The sequence below is a fragment of the Procambarus clarkii genome, chromosome 2 (assembly GCF_040958095.1).
Source record: "Procambarus clarkii isolate CNS0578487 chromosome 2, FALCON_Pclarkii_2.0, whole genome shotgun sequence".
NCBI classification, from domain to species: domain Eukaryota; kingdom Metazoa; phylum Arthropoda; class Malacostraca; order Decapoda; family Cambaridae; genus Procambarus; species Procambarus clarkii.
Genome location: NC_091151.1, coordinates 21,895,673 through 21,913,448, shown reverse-complemented (window position 1 = coordinate 21,913,448; position 17,776 = coordinate 21,895,673). Strand labels below are relative to the sequence as shown.

General features: G+C 45.8%; 1 pseudogene; it reads left to right on the top strand.

The window, feature by feature from the left end:
* The window catches only part of LOC138365878 (beta-1,4-galactosyltransferase 4-like), a 113,167-nt pseudogene extending 96,072 nt beyond the window's left edge, over positions 1-17,095 (top strand).
* Positions 17,096-17,776: the final 681 nt, after the last annotated feature.

Sequence of the window (17,776 nt, the reverse complement as noted above, 5' to 3'; positions counted from 1 at the left end):
TCAATTTATCAATCAATCAACCAATTAACTATAGGTCAAGATACCTTAATGGGTGAGCGTGGAAGTGGGGATAGGGGGAAGAATTAGTGGGGTGTGAGAGGAAGGGTTTTCAGTATGAGGTAAAGTGGCAGGGCTAGACCCAGCTGCATGGCATTGAAATCGTTATGACCAGACTAGGCAATGAAGGCAAGGAATCGGATCTTTGTGACAACATTTCGTTTTTCTGAGCACCCACGGAGATAGCAGCCCTCAGCTGGGTGTGCCCTGGAGGCTCACACCAGATGTGGTCTTAGATCTGCTAATCAGCATCGTGCCCCCACTCAAGGCACCAGAAAACGGGAGCTAGTTGGTCTCCCCCCCCCCCCCTAAAGAGGGGGGAGAAGAATTAGGAGGCTATAGTTGGAAGTTTGGTGATTTGCAGTAGTGGTATATTACAGGAGAGGGGTCATGTAAAGGGACGGAGCAGGAGGTGGATCGTCGATCAGGATAAGAGGTTGTGCGGATGTCTGGGTCTGCTTAGGACGTTTCTGAGGAACGCGTCGTAGTTGTCATGATAGGTGAGAATTCTATTAATCTGTTTCTTCCCCATAGTATCCCAGGTTATGTTCAGAGGTGGGATGTTCGCCCACTCATGCAGGGCCTCACTAGTGGTGAAGTCCTGCCAATGGTATCGAACACCCATCTCAGAGCCCTGTTCTGGGTACGCTGGAGTTTCTTCCTATTTGTTGGTGCTGCAAGTGAGAGTGGGATCGGTGCATATGTTAGGAATGGGAGAATAAGTGTTTTGTATAGATAGAGCTTGGTGGCTTGGGAGGCATGTTTGAGTGGGAAGAGTTTTGATAGAGCGTTTGAGGCTATAGCTTTCTTGGGTGTTATATGTCTGTGAAAACGAAGGTTAGAGTCTAATGTGAGTCCAAGTACTGTGGTGTTGTTGACTCTTGGGATCTGGGTTGCATCTGGTGATTGAGAGTAGAGTTTTACTTGGGCAGGGTTACGTCGTTTGTTGTAGAAGAAGTATGTCATTTTAGACTTGTTGGGGTTTGTTTTTATTCGCCAGTCGTGTTCCCAGAGGGTGACTTTGTCTATTTCTTGCTGTGCTTTCCGTGTGAGGGCTTTAATCGTATAGTCCGAGATCAGATGGGTTACGTCGTCAGCGTAGCAAAGGGTCATTGATGTCCAGTATATTGGGTCAGGAATGTCGTTTATATAGAGTATGTATAAGGTTGGTGAGTGAACTGAGCCCTGGGGGACACCTGCATTTAGGTTGAAGTAACCTGACAGCTTGCTGAGGAACTTGATCTGCATCTTTCTATTTGTTAGAAAGCTGCAAAGTAACCTCTGCATGTTGTAAGATAGTTGAAATAGAGTGCAGAATTTGTAACTTAGGCCGTCGTGCCATACTGTGTCAAAAGCCTTTTCGACGTCCTTTGCAATGAGGGCCGTCTTGGCCCTCTGGTGCTTATTTATGGAGAGGTAGTTTGTTATTATGTTCAGTGCGTCTTGTGTTGAGCGGTGTTGTCTGAAGCCAAATTGTTTGTCTGTCAATATGTTTTTGTGTTTTAGGTGATTCCTGAGTTTATGATTAATGAGTTTTCCATATACTTTCCCTAGTGTCTCTAGTAGGCTGATCGGTCTGTAGTTTTTGTGGTCTGTCGGGGATTTTTGGGGTTTTGGAATGAGGATTGCTGTGGCTTCTTTGAATGGGCTTGGGAAATATCCTGATGCTAGTGAGGCGTTGTAGACGTCAGTGAGTGCAAAGATTAGGGGTTCTGGAAGTTGCTTGAGGAGAGCTTGGCCAATGCCGGTGGCTCCTGGGGCTTTACGTCTGGAGTTCTTGAGCATGAGTTTAACTTCTTCAGGTAGTATTGATTCTGTGAGGTCACTTTGTAAGTCGTCTAGTGTCGTGAGGTCAATGGTAGGGTAGTGTGTGATGGCCTGAGGGTTGTGTTGGATCCATGTTTCTACTCTGTTTATGTTTTGTATTGCTGTTGGCTGGGGGGGGTGGGGATTGAAGATGTTCTGCCAGTGCAAAGAAATTCAATTTACTATACCCACGGTTTAAATATAAGAGTTTTTTCAGATTTATTAAACAATAGAGATTTTATACAAAATTTGAAAATATCCTGAATTACTTTTACAATTCATTGAAATATTTTAGTTTTTTTTTATTTGTTTTATAAAACTGTAATATCAATATAGCTATCGGGTTAAGTATTAATTGTAATTAAGAAGCAATAAAATGCTTATCTTCAAAAACGAAGACAGTTAGGTGAGGAGTGTGGTTTTCTATTTCAGCTTTTCAGATAAATTCAAATATTCGCAATACATATTTGACTACGATTTAATACTAAGTGTAAATAAGTACAATTTCTGACTTCCATACAAAGTACATAATTGCATTATGGGGCTATTACATTTACCTCCCCATTTTTGGAGGACGGGCAGCTTTAAGCGTGCAGTCTGGAAGAAACACCGCCGCCGGCAGACGGCTGATTCTTTCGTTTTGTTTCGGAAGGTGAATGCGGTGGCCCGTAAGACCATCTGTAAAGCTAAACGTGAGTGTTGGAAGAGTTATGTTTCCACCATTACGTTCAAAACTCCTCTGCCGCAGATCTGGAAGCGTATCCACAAGATAGTGGGTAAGTTCGTTCCTGATGTCTCACCGGTCCTTCACCTCCGTGGTACTTTTGTGGCGGACCCGTTGCAGGTCGCAACCGAACTGGGTTCCCACTTTTCATCTGATAGCTCTGGCTCTCATCTTCCTCAATCTCATCCTTTAGATTTCTGCACTCGTCTTCGGCTTCCCTATAACGATCCCTTTTCTCTCTCTGAACTTCAGTCTGCCCTGGCCCTCTGCGGTTCTATGGTGGCGGGCTCCGATGGCATTCATTAAGAGATGCTTCTCCATCTCCCTCCGTACATGTCTCAGTATTTACTGAGTCTGTATAATCGGGTCTGTGGGTCGTCGTCAGTACCTGAAGACTGGCTCGATGCTGTTGTCCTCCCTGTTCGGAAACCAGGGTGTCTCGGGACATCCCCTAAGGACTTCTGCCCTATTGCCCTCACGAGTTGTGTCTGCAAACTCTTAGAACATATGGTTAACGTTCGTCTGATGTGGTTCTTAGAACATTATCACCACCTCTCTCAATCTCAATATGGTTTTCGGACGTGCCGCAGCACAGCAGCTCCTTGTATTGTTCCTACCTTGCCCCCGTGGAGAGTCCCCCTTCCGAAATTTTGTACTTCCTTGACCCGCATCACTAAAGCTTTTACCTCTTCTATGGTTCTGAAACGCCTTTTCCTTGAGCACTTTTCTTCACACTCCCATCCCGTTTCCATCTTCACTGATGGGTCTAAGTCTGCGGACGGTGTAGGCTACCCTATTGTTTTTCCTGACCGCACATATATGTGTCGCTTACCTCTGGAGACTAGCATCTTCACAGCAGAACTTTATGCTAGTCTCTATGCTCTTCGACTCCTGCTTTCTCGTTGTCAATCCTCCTTTGTGGTTGTAGTTGACTCTCGTAGTGCCTTCATGGCTCTAGGGTCTTTTAATCCAGTCCATCCGGTGGTCGTCGAAATTCAACATTGGCTGTTTCTTATCCCCAGTAAATTTAAATCCATAGAGTTTTGCTGGGTTCCCAGCCATATTGGTGTTTATTTTAATGAGCGTGCGGATGCTGCCTCCAGACAAGCTATCCGCTCTTGTCCCATCTCCCATAAAGGTACTCCCTTTCCCGACTTTTACCCGGTTATTCATTCCTCAATCCTTGCCCGTTGGCAGTGTTGTTGATCTTCTGTTGTTGGTAACAAACTGCGTACTCTTAAGCCCCGTGTCCCCGTGGCCTTCCTCCTACCACCGTAACCGGCGATGGAAAACGACTCTAGCAAGGTTACATATTGGCCATACATACTTAACTCACGGTCAAATAATGGAGTGCCGCCTTGCTCCTTATTGTTCAAATTGCATTGTCTCTTTTACAGTCATGCATATCCTTGTTGAATGTCCTGACTTCAAGGATGAACGTGTCTTGCTTTCTGACCGTCCCTCGCGGTCACTTGTCCCTTGATAGAATTCTTGGTGATTTTGATATTGTTCGCCTTATGCGTTTTTGTTATCGTATTGGCATCCTTGGTGATATTTAGCGCCCTCTGATTATTCCGCACTTTGATGGTGCTACATAGACTTCCCGGTGTGGTGCCTTCTTTTGATAATTACTTACTTCACCCATCCCATCCTAAATCTTTATCCTGACCCCATCCAAGTGCTATATAGTCATAATGGCTTGGCGCCTTCTCCTGATAGGTCTCTTCCCTTCTCACTGCCGACCAAACCAACATGGCCAGTCTTCCTCCCCAACACTCACCCTCTCGGTCATGTCACAACTAATAGTCATTACATTGGCTGTTTGGCTGTTTAATTCTAATCATTACAGAGTCTGAACTGAATATTTTGATTTGTTGAATATATGTTAGATTTTTTCTCCACACCTTAATTCACCAACGAGGCTCACCAACGAGGCTCACCAACGAGGCTCACCAACGAGGCTCACCAACGAGACCTAAGAAAGTAGTTCCGTTCCTCAATCTTCGTGGTGACGTGGAGCTAACTGACGTCACAAATGTCACGTCACTCAGTAATATTATTATAATTTATATATTGAGAACAGGAATAATCCTCATAAATAACTCGGTTTTAAATAGTAATAATTCTTATTTAGTCATGTAAACTTAACAGAGGACGAATCCTCATTGCTGTATATTATTATAAATATTTATTAGGTTTATAATAAATATTAATTATGTTTATAAGTGGGAAATATTTCCCCACAGTTCTGCATTTCACGGAATCTTCACCTTTCTTCGCGCACTGGCAAAGGCATCTGTCACAGCGTGTGATGACGGGTCATTCTGGTGTTCTCAAATATTATGTTTTTTCCGACAGCAGTGCCTGTATCTCTTCGTCGTTTCGTCGAGCCAGTCCAGTTTCTGCGGGACGCTAGTCCGAGGTGCTCAACGCATGCGAGTAGACTGAATCCCAAAAGGCTGCATACGCTTCCTTAGTGCTGGTACGAACATTCTGGGGTGTGTCTTGCATACTTCTTTCTGGTCGTTGGAGAATTCTTCAGCAACTCTACTGATCTTCAGCTTGGAGACAATCTTTTCTGGACCTTGAGGTCTTCTCTTGGGTTGGGTGTGAAGGTTGTATCTGGACCAGATAGAGCGGTGGTCTGTCCAGCAGTCGACGCCACTACATGACCTCAACCACTCTCATGTCCTGCCTGTAAGTTCAAGCAAGCTAATACATTGGCTGCTTGAATTTTCTCGCAATTTATGTCTTCAAAGCCAAAATTTCATGGGAGAGACATGAAATATCTTATTAACTGATAACGGTTTTCCACAGGAACAACCTCCCTTAACACTTAGGACAATCAATCGTTACTTGGCTTCATCAACCATTTCTGGTACTCACCTGAGACAATGGAGCTTACTGTCGTTCGGGTAATCACAATTCATGTCCAACAATCTCGATATCTTGTCAAATGGACAAGTATTCGTCATGCAGAATTATCATGGCATTAATCTGTAGCAAGCTAAATGTGTATGTATGTAATCCTCAGAAAATTACTCACTCAACCACGAACTCATTTAAAGATAAGTTACGTGTTAACTGCCTATGATAGCTGGACAATAACCTGTCCAATTGCTGGGAAGGTTAAAACCCATTAGTGGTTCGCACTGAGCTGAGCCCAACCACTTGGGTTTGCACGGTAGGGCGATAGTCTCGCTTCATGCAGGTTGGCGTTCAATCCCCGACGGTCCAAGTTGTTGCACACTATTCCTTCCTTTCGGTCCTATCCTAAATCCTTCGCCCTTTGAAATGGTATATAGGTCGTAATGGCTTGGCGCTTTCTTCTGATAGTTTGCTATCCCTCCACCCTGATCTCCACACATAAATATAATCTATCAATAATACCGAATACTGTGTTTTATTGTGGTTAGGACCTCTTTCACACTTTTATGCAACTACTCAGGTACTTAATGGTGGAGTGTCTCCTTCATACAGTCGCATGCACTAGTCCTTCTTAGGATAATGTATAACTGAGTACAACATTCCCTTATAACACATGGTATGATAGGTGATGAACAGGTAGCTGGTAACAATGATCCGTTGGCAGGTTAACTCTTTTGGGTTCAACTCCTAACTTTGGCATTTTCCACACTCTTATAGGTAGCTACTCCTGTTGGTGTGTAACACACACTTGATGTTCCTGCAAACAAGACAGATGAACAACAAGCAGCTGAAGTCTCGTTCCCTTGACAATCAGATATTATGGTGAACATGCAGACAATACTCGTGGCAGTGCTTCACAATGGTCCAATGTTTGGCAAGAACTATTTACCCTTCTTATGTCAATTGAGGAATAGATGAACCTTGAATCATGCAGCAACACTTTGAAATTCAATATTTCTCATCTTTCACCACTTCGTGGTGCTCCTTGATAACTCAGTTACGTCAAAAATTACACAGCTGTGATTCTAGGTGTCCATGACACATCTATAGTAATAAGTATCTTCTTGCATAACTTAAGGCTTGAGTTTGGTGAAATGATAAATTATCTATTTGACTTAATAGACAGTAAGTAATCAACCACCAAACAGGCTTGCCAGTAAAACACAATGTTTCCTAACGTTTTTAATTAGTCACAAATGGTGACACTAACTATTACACAGGGAAATCACACTAACGTAATATATCCATATCAATGAGAAAATCCACTGGAGCTCTGAGTTGATTCAAACCTGCAACCAAGAGAATCCCAGCCACTGATGTTAACTACTGAACCACCTTGACTTGGTAAAAGTCTTACAACCAGATTTCAACTGAAATCACAGGAAGTCTGAAGGCCTATCCTGAAGCCAGTCAACGTTTTACATATGATCCCCAATCACCCCGGAGTAGGCAATGTAGTTCATCCACCGTACCCCCTCCCTGTCCAGCTCGTTGCTGCCATGAGAGGGCTTGGTGGGCGGATGCCAGAGTATGATGCTCCTTGGGGCAGTCTCCCTGTCCTTTTGTAGCCTTGTGCTCCTGCTGCTGTCCTCACGAATTTTGCTAGACGCCTTTTCCTTTTCCTTTTGTTTCGTTTTTCTCCGCCCTCTTCTCCTTTCTCGTTGTCATTTCCTGCTGACCTTGTGCCTGTTTTGATCATTCTTTTGGCCTACTTTTGTTTTGACACCCGGGTGTTTGAGGAGGCATACTCTTGCACCTGTAGAACTGTAGTACCCAACGTCTCGAGCGAGGGGGAACCTTTTATTGACAATCCCCCTATCGTCTCTGAACCCGATCTCGACGGACTGACGGTTCTTAAGGTGGCGTTTGTCGGGCGTATACTCACGACGCACCCCTAGGGGGCCCCGGCTTGATCGGCGATAGCTTCTTGTTGGGTGTCCTACCTCTAATGTGGCTCCATGGTGGGTGGGGGGGCACATTCGTGGATGAAAGTGTGTTTTTCGTATCTATGTTGATGAATGTTCCTCTTGTTTCCTCTCAGGCTCGTGGGGTGGGCGAACAAGCCCTTGAGTCGGACTGTATTGGAAGACTGGGCTCTGTAGCCCCCGCTGCGTTGGGCCCCGACCTTGCTCCTCCTTTGACCCTCTTGACTACTCCTCTCGGCTCCCCTCCCTCCTATGTGGTTGGGTCGAGCCCCAAGCCCCCAATGGTGACTACCTCGTCCCCTGGCACGGCTCGGTCTCTTGTTGTAACTACTGCGCCTTTTAACCCCTTCTCTCTGGGGGTTCTCAACGCCGTCCTACACGGCCACAGATTCCTTCCTGTTCTGATGCTTATAAAGTTTATAAGGACCTTGTTTGGTCCTGCTTCGTGGGCCAAATACTTTGATCTCCTCCCTCTTGATTCTTCGCCTCCTGACGATTTCTCCCTTCATAGGCACCTTGTTGATTCCATAGATGCCTCTGTCACCTTCAACCCCTCCCGTCTCGGTACCCGTGTCGTTGCTGCTGAGGATGCGGCCCTCCCACTTGGCTGCTTATACCCTGCCTTGGCGAGGCCACTGTTCGGGTCTCCAGGAGCGCTCGGTTGAATGCCAGTGTTAGCACTATTCTCCTTCCGCCCTATGTTACAACCGGTGTTCGGAATCTACAGGACTGCCACGATGATATTCAGCATATCCTTGAGGCCCAGGGCCATTCTGTCCTCCAGGTGGACATGTTTACTCGTCCCCCTCGCGGTCGTCGCCGTCAGCCCCTTCGGGTTGTGAAGGTTACTTTTGATGGTAGGACCCTTCCGCCCTCTGTTATTCTTGCTGGTGCCAGGTGCTCCCTCCTGGAGTACATTCCCTCTCCTCGTCTCTGTAATAAGTGCTGGAGGTTTGGGCATGGTGCTCCCCGCTGCTCTGGAACTGTCTCTCTGTTCTTTGTGTGGTGGGCGAAGGTCACTCGAAGTCGGAGTGCACTTCTTCCCAGGCTCGCTGCCTCAATTGCGGTGAGGCCCACCCTACCTTCTCCCGTGCCTGTATTCATTACAAGCTTGAGGCAGCCGTCCTCAACTTGAAGCACCGGGAGCGTTTATTTTTTCCTGAGGCGAGGCGCCAGGTTCGCCGGCTCCCGCCTTATGCTAACGTCTCTTATGCTTATGTGTTGCGCTCTTCCTCTCCTCGTCCTTCCCACCTTCCTCAGACTCAGAACCGTTTCCGGGCCTTGGACCCTGATACGCCCACTGCCCCCTCCTCTGTTCCTTTGAGTTCTGTCCCGAAGGGTCCCCTCCTGGTCTTCTGTCTGGGGTTCCCTTTCTTTCTGCCCGGCCTGTTATGTCTCCTGTGTCATCTTCCCCGTCTCCCTCCGATCCTCCTTCCCATCCTTCTCTTCCGTCTCTTGGCTCTCCCCGCCGCCTGTCAGTGCGGGCTGATGTCCATCGCTCTCCCAACGGCCGTCGTGTGTGCTCTCGTTCAGCTTCTGTTGAGACGCTGGAATCCATTGCCCAGTACGTAGTTGCTGGGACACCTGTCTCTTTAAGTCAGAAGCGTAAGCCTGGCTCCTCTCCTTCCTCCTCCTAGGCGGGTAAGAAGGCTTCGCTTTCTTCCTTGGCCCCTGCTTCAACCTTTCTCGCTTCTTCCCCTCCCATTTCGGTGGCTGCGCCCCCTGTTCCTGTGATGGAGGTTTCTTTGGCCCCCGCTTCCCTCTCGGTTGCTGCCCTTGCTGAAGTGCGCTCCCCTCTTTCTACTCCTTCTCTTCCTGCTGCTGTCCTTGACTGCTCCTCTTGGTTGTCTCCTCCTCTTCTTCCTCCTCCTCCTCCTCCTCCGGACCCCGCCCGTCCACCTCTGGTCATTTCTCCCGCTTCCTTCCCTCCGTCTCTGCTCAGTTTACCCATGCCCCCTAACCCTGACTTTGCTGACCCAGATCCCGACCCTGATCTTCTTTAACGTGCTATGTTCCTCTTTTGCCTTTTTTTTCCTTGTTCTCTGTTGTTGTCCTTTCTCTACTCGTCGATGTCTATTATTCAATGGAACGTTCAGGAGTATTATGCCAATTTCCTTGAACTCCAACTTCTGATTTCACGGTTTTCGACTCTTTGTGTCTGTCTCCAGGAGCCGATGCTTGGTGCTCGTCCTGGTCGTTTTCGTGGCTATTCCTTTCTCTCCCCCCCCCTCCAGCTGTTGCTGGGGCTCCTAACTCTTCTGCTCTCTTGATTCGTTCTGATGTTCCCATTGTCCCATTGCTTTTTCCTTCGCCTCTCGCCATTGTTCTGCTGCTCATATCTTTGTGGGGAAATTGTACACCGTTTGTTCCATTTATCTCCCCCCCCCCCCCCCGAGTGTCCTGCTTTCTTTTCCCGATCTGAAACACTTACTGGACTCCTTGCTGGAGCCTGTGCTCCTGCTGGAAGATTCCAATTGTCGTCATTCCCTTTGGGGTGATGTTCTAACGAACACCCGGGGTCGCTTCTTTAGCCGTTTATCCTCTCTTCTTCCCTGTCTTTTGTGAATTCGGGTGAGCCCACGTATTTGGACTCTTGGACTCGCACCCTTTCCTGTCTTGATCTTTCTCTTTGCTCGTCTTCTCTTTATTTAGATTTCACGTGGCAGGTTCTTGATGACCTCCATGGCAGTGACCATTTCCCCATCCTTGTTACCTTTTTCTCTTTTGACCCTCTCCTCTCATTCCCTAGGTGGCAGTTTGCTAAGACGGACTGGAACCTATTTACCTTCAGTGCTGCTCGCTCTGACCTCTCCGTTCTGCCTCTACCTCGATCTCTCCTCCTTTTTCATGATACTGTCTTCGACGCTGCCCTCTGCTCTATTCCTCGCTCTTCCTCTCGGAGTCCACGGAAGTGCATTCCCTGGTGGAATGCGGACTGTGCTCGGGCTGTCCGCTATATGCGTGCAGCCTGGAAGAGAGACCGCTGTCAGCAGACGACCGATTCTTTTCCTTTCTTTCGGAAGGCGAGTGCGGTGGCCCGTAGGACCATCCGTACGGCTAAACGTGAATGTTTGGCATCTTATATCTCCACTATTACATCTGAAACTCCTCTACCACAGATCTGGAAGCGTATCTGCAAGATAGCGGGTAAGCTCGTTCCTGATGTTTCGCCGGTCCTTCACTTCCATGGTACTCTTGTGGGGGGACCCGTTGCAGGTCGCTACCGAACTGGGTTCCCACTTTTCTTTTGTTAGCTCTGGTCTTCATCTTCCCCAATCTTTCCTTCTTCGTAAACCTGTCCTTGAATCTCGTCCTTTAGATTTCTGCACTCGTCTTCAGCTTCCCTATAACGATCCCTGCTCTCTCTCTGAACTTCGTTCTGCCGTGGCCCTCTGCGGTTCTACAGTGGCGGGCTCCGATAGTATTCATTATGAGATGCTTCGCCATCTCCCTCCGTGCACGTCTCAGTATTTACTGAGTCTGTATAATCGGATCTGTGAGTCGTCGTCAGTCCCTGAGGACTGGCTTGATGCCGTTGTCCTCCCTGTTCACAAACCGGGGTCTCTGGGTACTTCCCCTAAGGACTTTCGCCCTATTGCTCTCACAAGTTGTGTTTGCAAACTCTTTGAACGCATGGTTAACGTTCGTCTGATGTTGTTCCTGGAACACCATCACCTCCTCTCCCCCTTCTCAATTTGGTTTCCGCAAGTGCCGCAGCACAACAGATGTCCTGGTGAACTTGGAGGTCTATATTCGTACTGCTTTTGCTGCGAAGACCTCCGTTGTTGCCATCCTTTTTGACCTGGAAAAGGTTTACGACACCACTTGGCGATATCATATTCTATCCTAGCTTCATTCTTTTGGCCTTCGTAGTTGTCTCCCTCTCTTTCTCCGCAGCTTCCTCTCTCGTCGTTTCTTTCGGGTGAGGCTTGGTACCGCTCTCTCTACCTCTTTCCAGCAATACGAAGGTGTGCCCCAGGGTAGTGTTCTGAGCACTACTCTTTTTCTCGGTGCCCTCAATGGTCGTCTTTCCTCTCTTCTTTCAAGCGTCTTCTCCACTCTCTATGTCGATGATCTTACCCTTTGCTGTCAGGGTGATGATTCGCTTCTCCTTCAGCGCCCGGCTTCAACTTGCGATTGATGCCGTGTCGTCTTGGGCCACCGATCATGGCTTCAAGTTCTCTACTACTAAGACTTGTGCCATGACTTCTACTCAGAAACGGATCGTTCTTCGTCCCTCTTTGTCACTTTATGGTCGTCCCCTTGAGTACAAAGATTCCGCGAAGCTTTTGGGGTTATTCTTTGACACTCGTTTGTCTTGGTCTCCCCATGTCTCTTACCTCCGTGTTGAGTGCTCTAAGGCCCTTACCCTCCTTCGGGTATTGTACCATACTTCTTGGGGAGCGGGTAGGCGCACTCTCCTCGCTTTACATTCCTCTCTCGTCCTTTCTAAGCTCAATTATGGTTGCCCTGCTTACTCGTCTACTTCTCCTTCTACTCTTCACCGTCTTGATGTTTTGCACCATACTGGATTGCGCCTCAGTTCTGGTGCCTTTCGTTCGACTTCCGTCCTCAGCTTGTATGTTGACACTGGCTTCCTATCTCTCCAGGACCGCCGTGATCGCTACTGTCTTCGCTATCTTGTGTGGTCCTTGCAATATCCTTCGTCTCGCCTTTGTCGTGCTTTAACTTTTACCCCTCCTGCGGTTCCTGTTCCTCTTCACCACCTCCCTCTTTCTGTTCGGTTATCTCGCTTACAGGCTTCTCTTTCCGTTCGTATTTCTAATATTTCTCCTCGTGTTGTTCCCTCTTTGCCCCCGTGGAGAGTCCTCCCTTCCGCAGTTTTGTACATCCTTGACCCGCTTCACTAAAGCTTCTACCCCTCCTATTGTTCTAAAATGCCTTTTCCTTGAGCATTTTTCTTCTCACCCCACTCCGTTTCCGTCTTCACCGATGGGTCTAAGTCTGCGGACGGTGTTGGCTACTCTGTTGTTTTTCCTGATCGCACTTATATGTGTCGCTTACTTCTGGAGACTAGCATCTTTACAGCGGAGCTTTATGCTATTCTCTATGCTCTTCGTTTCCTGCTTTCTCGTTGTCAGTCTTCCTTTGTAGTTGTTGTTGACTCTCGTAGTGCCCTCATGGCTCTCGGGTCCTTTAATCTGGTTCATCCAGTAGTTGTCGAGATCCAACATTGGCTGTTTCTTGTTCACAGTAAATTTTAGTTGGTTGAGTTTTGTTGGGTTCCCAGCCATATTGGTGTGTCTTTAAATGAGTGTGCAGATGCTGCCGCCAAGAAAGCTGTCCGCTCTTGTCCCATCTCTCGTAAAGGTATTCCATATTCTGACTTTTACCCGGTTATCCATTCCTCCATCCTTACCCATTGGCAGGCTTCTTGGTTGTCTGTTACTGGTAACAAACTACGTACTCTTAAATGTTGTGTTTCCTCGTGGCCGTCCTCCTACCGCCGTAACCGGCGATGGGAAACACCTCTGGCGAGGATGCGTATTGGCCATACTCGCTTAATCCACGGTCACTTGATGGAGCGCCGCCCTGTTCCTTATTGTTCAAATTGCATTGTCCCTCTTGCGGTCGTGCATGTCCTTCTTGAATGTCCTGACTTCCAGGACGAGCGTGTCTTGCTTTCCGACCGCCCCTCGCGGTCACCTGTCCCTCAATAGAATTCTTGGTGACTCGGATACTTTTGATATCGTTCGCCTTATGCGTTTTTGTTCTCGTATTGGCATCCTTGGTGATATTTAGCGCCCTCTGATTATTCCACACATTTGATGGTGCTACATAGCCTTCCCGGTTTGGTGCCTTCTTTTGATAATTACTTACTTATTTTCTTGATGTGAGGTGGTTGTTCTGTTGTGTTTTTGTCTTCTTAATGGGGGTTCGCAGATTGGAATTGTCTTGTCTTCTTAGTGAGAGGTGGTAGTTTGAAACTGGTTATGTGTTGTTAGTGAGAGGTCATAGTTTGGATGATGTTTTGTCATGTTAGTGAATTGCAGAGGTTTGGGTGAACGTTTCACTTTATAGTGCATAAGGGAGGTTTAATTATATTTTTGTCATTTTAGTGAGTGGTGAGACTTTAGTGGGTTTTATTTTGATAGCAAGGGACTCTTTTTTTTATTACAAGTGATGAGTGATAGTTTTGTTGGTTTTGCCTTATTCGCAACTAGCTGTACCCGACCACGTGTTGCTGTGGCACAGCAGCGCATGTGTGTTGCTGAGCCACAGCCCTCCCCCTCTCCTCCTGTTCTCCCAACATTCTCCCCCTCCCTCTCATCCTCCCAACTATTCCCCACTCTACTGCCTCTTATCCTCCTACCCTTTCCCCCTCCCCCTCCCCTGGACCTTCGTCCTCCCAACAGCTTCATCCCCTCGTCCTCCCCAGAATTCCCCCTCCCCCGTCCCCTAGTCCTCTCCATCATCCCCCACTCCCCCATCCCCTTGTCCTCCCAACCATTCTTCATCCCCTCGTCCTTCCCACCATCCCCGATCCCCTCTTCCTCCCCACTATCCCCCACTCCCCAGTCCCTCGTCCTCCCCACCATTTCCCCCTACCCCATCACCTCATCCTCACAACCATCCCTTCATCCTCACAACCATCCCCCACTCCCATCCCCTTGTCCTCTCCACCCCATACCCTTGTCCCCACCATCCCCCACTCCCTCGTCCGCCTCACCATTACCCCCTCTCCCGTCCCATCATCCTCCCAACCATCTCCCACTCCTGTCCCCTCGCCCTCCCTATCATTCCCCACTCCCTCGTTCTATGCATTCTCAAATGATTTGAAGTTCCCATCAGAAAAATGAGAACATCAAATGATCTGATGTTCCCTTTACTTCAAAATAAGAAGAACAGTTAAAAAAATTATGTGAAAAAATGAAAAAATACAAAATTAAACTATACTCATGAAATGAATGTATGGTAAACAACACAGCTCAATTGCAAGTCTAAGTCTGTCAAAGTCACACAAAATAATTAAACCAAATGAAAATAAATCGAAATCTATGAAAATTATATTTATCAATGCAATTGGAAACATTGAATTGGAATTGTAACATATTTAGTATAGAATATATTGCTTTTACATCCAATAGATGGCGCTGTTTTTTAAGCACGTTTTTACCTGTCACAGGTATGGCATCCATATAGTAGGTATATAAAAACACAGGCATATTCGAATGGAACACTGTGTCAAAATTTCAAAGCAATCGGTGAAGAACTTTCAGAGATAACGATTTTGAACAAATGAACATTTACATTTTTATTTATATAGAATGGTGGTGTTTGGATGGGATCATGTCTTGTTAATAAGTAATGGATTTATTGTATTCTTGTTAGTAAAAGATGGTGGTTGTGTAAGGTTTTGTCAGTGAGGTTTTGTGATATTAGAATTGACCTTTGTTTATTGTGAGGCTTGGAGGCTTCGGTATGCTTTTGATTTGTTAATTTATGGTTTGTGATTACATATGATGCTGTTAAAAATGTTGTTTGTTTCATTTTAGGAATGGATAATCTGTGGTCAAATATTGGCATTGTGCATTTGATTTATCTTAAATACAACTTCAATTTTAAATAATCAAAACAACGCTAATTGGGAATCCTGACATGATTCTTTCATGCATGATGTGTCTGAACAAGTAAATCTAATTTGATAATGATCACATTCTTCCAAGGTGTACTTCACTTAAATATTTTAAATCAGTTATTCACAGTTGCTAACACTAAATAAAAAATACTGTTCTGCTAAGATATATCATTATTAAACATTGTCAAAAAACAATCACTGACAAACCTCTCCCCAAAAGACCTCCGCCTCAGCATCACCTTGCATTTCTGATTAGTGTATTTTATCAAAATAGAAATCTCCCACTATATTGCTACTTCTATTCCTTGATGCTTTTTTAATTCCAAACTAAATACATTTTTCTTGTTTTGTTACGATTACGTTTCTTAACATTATTGTATTAATTTTAAAACTATTGTGTAATGCACAATTTTGTTTTTGTGAGGGGAAAACATGTTTGTTTGAAAAACTGTGTTTTTCATGTGAGAGAAATCTTTAAAACCTCTTTACCGATTGCTTTGACATTTTGACACAACGTGCATTGGAAAAGGCGCGTGTTTTTATATATCTACTATATACAGGCCTCACCTGTGACAAGAAAAAACATTTTTTTTATACAACACCATCTGTTGGACATAAGAGCAACACATGGTATAATCTCTGAAATCTTCACCGATTGCTTTGACATTTTGACACAACGTTCCATTCGAATATGCCTGTGTTTTTATATGCCTACTATATATAGATGCCACACCTGTAACAGGTAAAAAAATGTTTTCTTTTTTAAAACAGCGCCATCTGTTGCACGTCAGAGCAACACACACTAAATACATTATGATTCCATTTCAATGTTTCCAATTTCATTGATTAAATGAATTTTCATAAATTTCGATTTATTTTCATTTTAATTTAATTATTTTGTGTGACATTGCGTTGGAATTGAGCTGTGTTGTTTACTGTTCTGTTCATTTCGTGAGGATAGTTTTTTGTTTGTTTTTTCATTTGTTTTAATATCTTTTTTTAACTGTTCTTCTTATTCTGTAGTGATGGGAACATCAGATCATTTGATGTTCCCTTTTTTCTGATGGGAACATCAGATAATTTGGGAACGCATAGGACGAGGGAGTGGGGAATGGTGGGGAGGGAAAGGGGACAAAAGTGGGAGATGGTTGGAGGATGAGGGGAGGGGGTAATGGTGAGGAGGATGGGGGAGTGGGTGATTGTGGGGACGAGGCGACGGGGGAGTGGAGAATGGTGGGGAGGACGAAGGGATGGGTGAGTGGGGAATGGTGGGGTGGATGAAGGGATGGGTGAGTGGGGGATGGTGGGGAAGATGAGGGGACAGGGAAGGGGGGAATGGTTGAGGAAGAGGGGACAGGGGAATGTGGAATGGTTGGGAGGACAAGGGGACGGGGGAGGGAGGAATGATGGAGAGGATGAGGGGCTGGAGGAGTGAGGATGGTGGGGAGGACGAGGGGATGGGTGAGTGGGGAATGGTTGGGAGGACGAAGGGATGGGGGAGGGAGGAATGGTTGGGAGGAAGAGGGGATGAGAGAGTGGGGGATAGTGGGGTGGACGAGGGGATGGGAGAGGGGGAATAATGGGGAGGATGAGGAGACGGAGGAGGATGGAATGGTGGGGACAACGAGGGGTCGGAGGAGTGGGGATGGTGGGGACGACGAGGGGTCGGAGGAGTGGGGATGGTGTAACAAAACAGTTACAAAACGTTGTATCAAAATAGGTGGTTGGGTTGTATATTTCATTTCATGAAGATCGGCTACACCATAACTATATTTTATAGTTATGAAACTATTTCTGAGTCTCTCCGTTAGTGGGCAGACAACCTTAGTCCTCAGATAAATGTTTATGTATATGTTCTACAGGCACAAGTTACTGGCACAGAGCGTCGAGAGGCTGCACACCGACGGCCTTAACTCCCTCGTCTATTCCGTCATCAACACCACCCGCTACCCACTCTACACCAACATTTTAGCGCACATCAGCCCCAGCGCTCTAATATCTTCACCACTGTCAAGTCCACCACTGTCAGCAACCCCCCATCCCCACCCCACATAAGATAACAGTCAGTAAAGATAAGAACTTGATGAATAAAATAATAAGAAAAGGTCAAGGCAACAGAAATGTCCAATGTTGGAAAGACTGACCAACCATACCAAGTTCACTCCAATAATTACTTCCCGGTGGAAATATATAAGGTTTTCCGAGTTAGGGTTAAAGCTGAATAACAGTATTGTGACAGATAATATAAAATATTTGCTGAAAAAGAAATACAAATAATAATATTCATTGTTTTGTGAATGACATATATCAATAAATGCAAATTGACAGTTGAACAATGTCACTCGTCATCTTCTATATCGTGATATTAACCATATGTTATATTTTACTTGTATAAATACAACAATTACACTTAAGCTTTCAATCAATTTGTTGTTTTCAAGATGCAGGTTTTTTCATCTTGCATCAGAGGTAATATGAATGTTGCACAGATATTGCAGACATAATACTTATTGCCACACTGACGAACGTTTCTTTAAATGTTTTCAAGCTAAAATTCATCATGTGTATTTTTTAGCGTGTTGTTGTGGGGTATATTGGTCCCTAATTTGGATTCTCACAAGCCTCTTGTTGAGGGATATACTGGTCCCTAGTTTGGGTTCTCACAAGCGAGTTGTAGTGCGACATATTGGTTCCAAGTTTGGGGGTCTAAAAAGTATGTTATTGTGGGACATACTG